The sequence below is a fragment of the Sinocyclocheilus anshuiensis genome, unplaced genomic scaffold (genome assembly GCF_001515605.1).
Source record: "Sinocyclocheilus anshuiensis isolate Anshui unplaced genomic scaffold, SAMN03320099.WGS_v1.1 scaffold263, whole genome shotgun sequence".
Lineage (NCBI taxonomy): Eukaryota > Metazoa > Chordata > Actinopteri > Cypriniformes > Cyprinidae > Sinocyclocheilus > Sinocyclocheilus anshuiensis.
In genome coordinates this window covers 2,099,332-2,108,754 of record NW_015549593.1, presented here as the reverse complement: position 1 = coordinate 2,108,754, position 9,423 = coordinate 2,099,332, and the positions used below count along the sequence as shown (strand labels likewise).

Here is a 9,423-nt window from a genome sequence, read left to right as displayed (position 1 = left end):
ACAGAACACAAACAGTATATATTGATTCCGTTTTCTCCAATATGATGCCCCTCGTGCAAGCAATATATATATATATATATATATATATATATAATTTTTTTTGTCAATATACTTTATGATGCCAAAAGCATGCAAAGAATTGTGACTGAACTATTTGCCTTCATTCTGTTTCTCTAGTGTCTTTGTGAACTCCTCTTTCTCTGCTATTCACTGTTCATTTCAACCTGTAGTAAAATGATCCTTATCTCGTGGCTTTGCATACCAGTGAGACACTGCACCTCCATTACATGAAATCCGACCCCGCAGGAGGAGGTTGTAATTATGGCTGAATGGCTGATTTTAGATTTAAACTTCAAGTGGAATCCAGTCATGCACAAAATTTGTACATGGTTCTGATGCTCTTTTCTTCATCCCGTCAGTCCATTCTTGTGATATCCATTCCTGACACTATCTTAGCCTGTCAGACAGGAAATTCGTGTACGGAGATGAATGTGTTATTCTTTTACAGAAGCCTGAGAGAAAAATGAAAAATGCGAGTGAGAGAATTTTTTTGATTATTATTATCGAGCAATCTCTGGACATCTAATTCAATTATTATCAAGCAAGATTTTTGTATTGTGTTCTATGGTACTTACATTCAAAATGGGAGCTGTACAGTGAGTAAACCACATGAAAACACTGTATTTACATGGCTGATCTCACCTCATGATCTACTCCTGCCATCAATCTCTCTGCACTTCCCTAAAACAGCAGAGGCTTACCTCACCGCTGTCGAAATCCACTCACTACAAATCAAACTCTCATCCTGTGCAAAGATTCTTTGCTTTGAAGTTGATCTTTAGACACAGGCTTTTAAGTAGCTATGATGGATTTATTTACTCTTAAAGTTAATGTTTTTAGGGCCCCAGAGCTTTTCCAGAGGAAGCCAGTTGTCTTCAAAACACCACATTTTTAATTACTTATTTAATTGTCAATATTTTGCAGGCTACACATGGGAAAAGAGCCAGTTGCTCTATTTAATTTATTTTACTATTATTTATTTTTAAGTTATTTAAATTGTATATTATTTAAAATAAAATATTGACAATTATTTTCAAGTATAATTCGTTATCAATTATTCAAAATTATGTATTGAGAAAATTACCTATAAGTGTCAACAACTTGTTTCATTGTTTTACTGACTTCTGCATGCAACACTGTATATCTTCATTGCTCATCCACATGTCACATTTCATCAGGCTCTCTGTCTTTAAGTTGGTAATTGTTGCCTTGGGCAAACATTTTGGATTTTTGTAGCATAGAGCATTTTACAACCCATTCATGACATCAGTGCATATAATATTTGGAGGTTTAGCACACAGTTAGTTAATATCAAGTTAAGCAAGGCATTTTTACAGCATGCATACATGATATAGTAATGTGTGAGGTTGACGCTTTTAATCAAAGTGATTCACTGTGCACTAATTACAGAGACAGTCCTCTTGAAGCTACCTGGGGTTTAGGGCCTTGCTCAAAGGCACAGCGGTGACGGGGGTCTGTGATGCTCCCCGCTTTACGGGTCACCCCCCGCATAGCTTTTAACTCATCCTCACAAGTAATGTTTACTTGCAGATTTACGTGCCTAGATACCAACTTGGACGCCGACAAAGATAATAACTCAAGGTGCTCCAAACCTGATCCTGATACGCTTGTTAAAAGTAAGATGTTGTAAATGTGAATAATCTGGTCACAGATCTGGTATATCAACCTAGATTTACTTTTCCTCCGGGGTAAAAGGCCTATTTAGTGTTTCTCCCAAAACACTAAATAGCAACAAACCAAAACCAAATGCTAAGCATTTTCCTGATCACTTGTTTGCCACTAAATTTTCCTGATTCATAAAGGTCATTATGTACAATCAGTGAAAACTGATTTTGAGGTCATCTGTGACCCTGGGCCACAAAACCAGTCTTAAGTAGCACATGTATATTTGTAGCAATAGCCAAAAATATATTGTATGGGTCAAAATTATCGATTTTCCTTTTATGCCAAAACTCATAAGGATATCAAGTAAAGATCATGTTCCATGAAGATATTTTGTAAATTTCCTCCCATAAATATGTTAAAACTTAATTTTTGATTAGTAATATGCATTGCTAAGGACTTCATTTGGACAACTTTAAAGGCGATTTTCTCAATATTTAGATTTTTTTTTTTGCACCCTCAGATTCCAGATTTTCAAATAGTTGTATCTCGGCCAAATATTGCCCTATCCTAACAAACCATACATCAATGGAAAGCTTCAGCTTTCAGATGATGTATAAAAATGGACCCTTATGACTGATTTTGTGGTCCAGGGTCACATTGGATTTAATATTTAGTCATTTTTTTAATGTTTTAGATTTATAGCCAGTGACAATCTCTGAAAGTATCACATATATTTGAAGACAAAAAAAAGTTTTGTTCTAGGTGCTTATATGCATTTTGCAATACTTTTTGGCCCATGGGTGAGGGGCCTTTTACTATGAGTGTGTCCTTTACATTTTAAACCATGACAGACTACCATTTCTTTTTACACAAATTAGGCTATGTGTCTCCATTAATATTCAGTAGAAAGTAATTTATTTTTGGCTGTTGCTACATATTAATTTTTTAATAGTTAGCTTTTGAATTATGTGATTTTGTATTAGTTGTTGATTTATTTCTTATTTTACCAAAGTCAGCAATATGAATGTTGGATAATAACCATTTATAAGTCTGTTTTTGTCAACAATTAAGCTATTTGGTTGTGGTTCACTGAGAGGAATTGTTTGATTTGACGTTTCACAGTCATTTACTGTGTGTTATCACCAGCAGAGGGCCAACTGAAAAGACTCTTAATGAACTGCCTATCTGCGGCATTTTTGGCCATCATAAATGCATAGCGTTTTTACGCACCAGATGCACATAAGTCAATTCACGCGGCAATTATGCACAAAACGGCTTTAAAATAGAACCATCGATTCAACGTTTTTCTGACATATTAATTGTGGATTTATCCTAAAGTAAGATAAAAATGTATACAGTGGATATAATTAGCTATCTAATGTACAGCTTATAACTTATCTCCATAACCAGATATTTTAGACAAGGCTCCAAGTAGTGGGAATAAAACCTAGTACAGTATGGGGGGTGTGTGTGTGTGTGTGTGTGTGTGTGTGTGTGTGTGTGTGTGTGTGTGTGTGTGTGTGTGTGTGTGGATCCATCGGGACGCGCCTCCTCTCGACCTCTGATAGGCGCAGCCGAGCGTCTCATCCGCCTTTTAGGAACCTTTGAGTTCACAGGGATTCAGCTCGGACGTGTCATGAGTACAGACAACTGAAAGGACACTATTGATATACATGACTCTCTTCGGTTTTTGCCATACAAGGATAAATCTGCCGTGATAAAAAAGTTTGACTAAAGTAGTTTGAATCCTTTTCGGTAAGTAGCCGCAACCTTTTTATTTAACCTGCTGCGATTGGATAAATGCATGACCGAGCACACCCTTTAAAATCTGAACAAATGTCCTGTTTTCAGCTCTAGAAGAGTGCTTTTTAGATGGTTTGGTGTAAAATGCTTTTCATTCACTGCACCTCCCTGATCCAAACCACAGCAGAAAGATAGTAAACATGAGTAAATAACAGCGGCAGCTTGTTTGACAGCGTTGCGTCAAAACTAGAACGCTTGCGTTATAGACAATTAGACTGAAGAGCACGCTCGCGCTAAAAGCTTCTGCTTATAATGAAGAGCTAGTTCTAAAAATGTTAGGAATTTTAACAAAAAAGAATATAAAAATTCTATAGAAAACATACTTACTGAGATGACAGAACTGTTACCTTACCATATAATACACGATAAAATCATACGTTTTAATGCATATAGGCCTAATACGTTATTTTACTGTAAGATTTTGTAAAAATGTTTGTGAAATATAATTTATGGATTTTAACAATGCATTATGTATATTTTATTGGTAAAAAAATAACATTTCACCAATAATTTATTTATGGGGAATGGGGCATTTTACTATGTAAATTAGAGTGATTTATGTTGCCTTTTAGGTTCAGTTTGTTTATTGCATTATTTTAGTGTTGTATGATAGCTTGATGTGTCTTGTCTTTGTGTGGGTGCTCTGTATTTACGTTATCATTGACTACTGTTGCTGAAGAGGCATTTTGATGAACTATAAATTATCACGTGGCCTTTTATTGTCCATTTGTCCTATATTTCAGTACGTTTACAGTGACAAACAGATTTAAATAGTTCAAATATGTTTGTATATTTACATTATATAGTTTAGTGACATATAGTACAATTAGGAACTGTGAAATATGCAGTCACCAAAAAAAGTTTTTTTTTTAACCTGTAAATTTGAATATTTTACATTTTCAAGAAATATTTTACAATATTTTGATGTTCTGTCAACAGCTAGTGGCAACCTGTCATTCACGGCATTCATAAAAGGTCAGAAATGTCCCTCCCTGCCCTCAGTGTCATGCATTTGTACTGTATTATATGGAACTATTCAGCAATGAAGCGCTCTTACTTCCACTAGTGTGAATACATGCACAAAAATGGATCTATAATATTTAATATTAAAATATGCAGCAGGTGCATGAATACAGCAGTGTTGTTTTTTTAGGAACAAGGCAGATTTTATTTGATATGGGTCAATTCCTTGCCTTGATGGAGCTTTGTGTGCTGCTTTGTGTTTGCCATGCTTGTAGGAGTGGTTAATTCAGTGTGTATGTATGTATTGCTGCTTTCCATTTGTTCACTGCATTTTCAGTACAGTTCTACATTAAAATCTATAATACATAGGCAGCTTATTATACAGTATATAATGCAAAAATGTTTTGTTTAATGTTTTTTTGGCTCACAGTCAATGCCTTGTTGACCAACCATGAGAACCTCGTCTTATCATTTCAATTACTTTTTTATAAAAGTGCCAGTCGTAGCCCAGACTGTTGTTTTTCTCCTTCTAGTGTCGATGCTTAATCTCATTTAGTGGTAATGCTCCTGCGTGGTGGTGGAGAAGATAAATGACTCCATGCTCATTTCCACAGTGAGATTTTTGTCAGTGCAAAAGATAGAGTGAAGTGCATTTTATCTGTAGTCTGTGTAGGGGGTGTGTGAATACAGACTCAACACAGGCAGCCAAGGACACAAGGGGAAGGAACACTGCGAAATATTCTCACCTAGCAGGCAGCGAGATGAAATACATCAAGTTACTTATGAGCCAAGCTTCCTTTGATATCAGACAGGAGAAAACATTTCAACTGAGGTGGAAAGCCCTTTTCTTACTGGGAAAGCCCTGATGACATCACAACGACCGAGGCCATTTCAGACAATGCAAAGTGAAAGTACTGTAGTAAAGCAGACTGACTCGTGCTGTCATTCTCTTCACCTTCAAATTCAAGGATATCAGTATTATTCTATACATTAACATTAGTTGATGTGTTAGGTAACATGTACTGAAAATTAACAATACATTTTTATAGCATTTATTAATATAGGTGTAAATGTTAATTTAATCATATTTATTATATTTTTTTTGTTCATATTGCTACTACTAATAATACATGTTTTATGTTTAATTAATTCATTTCATGAGTTAATAAATTTCATAAATTCATACATTTGAATCATTTATGCTTAACATTAGATTATAATGCTTGAAATAATGCTATCATTTATAATTTAAATGTTAAATATGTACGTAGTATATACTGTATGTAGATAATAACAATAACCGAGATTAATATATGATGTGAATGTGTTTTTCATTGTTAGTTCATGTTAACTATTGCATAATACATAATACAGCCTTAGTGTAAAGTGTTACCAATATCGGTTTAAATTCATATAGTACATTGCTGTAAAGCAGTTTTCAGTGTTAAATACACTAACGCCTATAGTCTCGTCCAGTCAGGGGCAAAAGGAAATGCATTGTCTCCTGCAAACATGCATAGGAAGAAAGGAATTATAGAGTGATGTGTGTCTAAAGCCCATCTGTAGCAGAGGTGTAAAGTATTGGAGTAAATGTAATTAGTTACTCAAGTTGTTTTGGATTGGTGACTTGTAACGTGTAGTGGAGTAATTTTCACTGTAAGGTATCTGTACTTTTACTCAAGTATGGTTTTTAGGTACTCTTTACACCTCTGATCTGTAGACAGTCTGATTTTGTGGTGGGGCTGCAGTCTTGGTTGAAGGGACACGGTCAGAACAATTAATTCAAGAAGAAAATGTTTAAGAAATGAAAGGGTCCTCACCAGCATGAAAAATGCATTTGTCTTCGTTTTTTAAATCCCAGTGCCCACGCAATAAGATTTATCGTCCATTAGTTCTCCTGGGTTCACTTTATCTGGGTGGGGGTGGTGTAACTCAAGACAATCTGACATAGGCTTATATGCTATTTTCTGTAAATATAAACTGAAGAAATTTGCATCATGAGATGTTAGCATAATACAAAGCAGTAAAGCTTAGTAAATGTAAAATACAGACTGTAGTTGTAGTTTGTAGATGTTCGGACATGTTTTTTTTTTTTCAGGAAAGGGACAGAATTTGTTTGATTACTTAAATGTGCATCCTAATTAGCAAGCTCTATGTGCAAGACTTTACTGAAACATTTACAGCACTATAGTGACTGAACCAGAAAGAGAAACAAGACTGATTATATAGTCATTTTAGAGCTGTTATGCAAAATATATTATTATTATCAGCTTAATCACAGCTTAATTAATTTTTTTTGACACACTGTATGTATGGGTCAATATATAATTTATATTTGTATTAAAAGTGCTTCATAATAAATATATATAAAATATATATATATCCAATTATATCATTTATATTTGAATTTAAATGCTTAATGCTTCATATATCACATGGAACTGATGGAGGAATCTGACATCCCGTTAGTGCTTAATAGATTAGCTTCAACTGACAACTGATTTGTGGATTCCACTCTTGTTTGAGTGGATAACTTTCCCTTATAGAAATTTGTGACAGGAAGGCCCACATATTTACTGTCCTCTGACCCCAAGAAATAGTTAAACACCTGATAACATGTTAGAGCCGGGGCAGGTGTTTCTCCAGATGGGCCAGCCAAGAAACTGAAAGGGGTTATTTGAGACCTTCTAATGAGAAGGGTATGGAAGCATTTAGAGTTATATGGGTCTTTATTACTGATGTATGAGTGTCATTTTCTGACGGTATGATGCAGGCTGGAGGAATGTCACAGGAATGTTAGATGTGGCCGTTCTGGTGTGTTTTAAATCTCATGTTAATGGATTGCACTACATGTAATGATGTTGCTATGTGTCGTGTCTGGATTTATCTTTTCATTTACTCTGTGGTCCTTTTTTAATAGTTAAAATGCTTAGTTAACATTTAGTAAAAATTTGTTTGCAGTCACTTTGGATGTCAGGAGCATATTTTTTTCTTTACATTTTCTTGTATTACCCACAATATATTACCTTTTTTACTATTGCGTGACCATCAGTGGTCTTATAAAACATCCCATGATATAGTGGGAGAGGGGGTTCAGTGCTCCATGTGCTGATCAGACTCTCCATAACCCAGAGTGCCATCTCAATGGGGACGGTGAGGCAGAAGACGATGGCTTCATCTGACCCCTTTGTTTCCCCTCACCATGTCGAGGAACTTGACAAAGGTTGATGGTCTTTGGATAATGACACTTCTCTTTGGGCTGAGTACCTAACAAACGCTGTGCATTGGGGCGTATAAGAGAATCCCTCAACGCTGTGCATTACTTATGCTCTTTTTGAATTATTTAGCAAAGTTTGTTTAGCATTAACTGCATGAGTGACCAGGCAAAGATCACTATCACTGAGTCAGTGCTAGTCAGGCACTCTTAATGTGTCTGTTATTGTTATACCATTTACCATTATTATTCCATTATTTTCATTTTCAAGTCTTTTTAGCTAAACAGCATGATATATGTATTTCTTTAGGTAAGTCACTATGGAGAATAATTTGGTCAGAGTGGCCTGTGTAAAACAGTGTGGTGTTAAGAAGCTTTTGGCAGATTTTGATGCTAATTAGCTGCCCTTGAACCCCATTTGAATGCTTTACTGAACAGATGTATCCGATTTGTCTTACGGAGGCCTTTTTGCACCCTGTAGTGAAGCTGCTGCCATCTTTTGTCTGTGTATGAAGATTTATATGTAGTCTGTTAATACACTTTGTACCAAGATTTTAACAAAAAGGTTTATTCACCTCAGTTAGTGTGTAGTTCAATATCAGTGTAATGAGATATATTTTGAAATGTATTTATTATAAAATGTTATATAATATATACATTTCAAATATTAAAAAAGTAAAAAAGTATTTCATTCAGCAATTATATTCATTCATTTATTATTCAGCGAGGACCCATTACAATTGATCAAAAGTGACAGTAAAGACTTTTACATTATTACAACATGTATTTATTTTAAATAAATGCTTTTCTTTTGAACTTTCTATATTTATCAAAGAATCCTGAAAAAAAGTAAATATTTTATTATTATTTTCTTGAGTACTAAATCAGCATATTAGAATGATTTCTGAAAGGTTAATGTAAGACTGGAGTAATGATGCTGAAAATTCAGTTTTGTTATCACAGGAATAAATAGAAAAAAAAATTATTTTAAATTGTAATATTTCACAATATTTTAATCAAATAAATGCAGTCTAGGTGAGGCTTGTTAAAAAAAAAAAAAACATTAAAAGTCTTAATAACCCCAAAACCCTGAACAGTATATATTTTAATGATATAAGAAATGTCAAAACATTAAAAAAATCTTACAACCCCAAACCTTTGAAGAAACTTTTTTAAACTTTATTATCATTATTATTATTATTATTAATAGTAGTAGTAGTAGTATCATCATCATGCAATTTTTAACATTCATTTTCAGGTTTTATAGGGTTTTCTGTTTAGCTTGATCATGATATTGCATTTAATACAACTACTGTAAATGTTCACTTTCCAAAATCAACCTAGAAATAAAATACATTTACTTTTACTTACAAAAGCATTAAACATTAAGAAGGATTCAGCAGAAGGTAATTATTGTGCTTCCTCACAAAGTGATTGTGATTCTCAGATTCTTGGGGAACCCTACATACAAGGGGGGTGTAAAAGACAATATACAAGGACAGTAACAACATACACAATGACCTGAAGGATATGCGTGTTCATTCAAAGAAAGGTTTTTCTATTAATTAATTAGAGAACAGTCCATTTCTCTTGGAATTATGTGTCTGTCTTATGAGGAAAATGAGTGAGTTCTCTATCCACATTCCTTTGGGCAATAAAACCAGTGATATCAGCATTGGTTGCCATGGAATCAGAGGCCTGTTCGTTCGCAGACATCCTGGCACCCAGCATGTTTATTGGGCGAGGGGACTGTGATT

At 34.4% G+C, this 9,423-nt stretch overlaps 1 protein-coding gene across 1 annotated transcript in view; it reads left to right on the top strand.

Moving 5' to 3' along the window:
• The first annotated feature begins 3,305 nt into the window (after positions 1–3,305).
• LOC107658220 (ly6/PLAUR domain-containing protein 6-like) overlaps positions 3,306–9,423 on the top strand; it is a 21,459-nt gene continuing 15,341 nt past the window's right edge. Inside the window, exon 1 of the mRNA XM_016446681.1 lies at positions 3,306–3,441. The gene's annotated coding sequence lies outside the window, so the exon portion shown is untranslated. The remainder of the gene's footprint in view (positions 3,442–9,423) is intronic.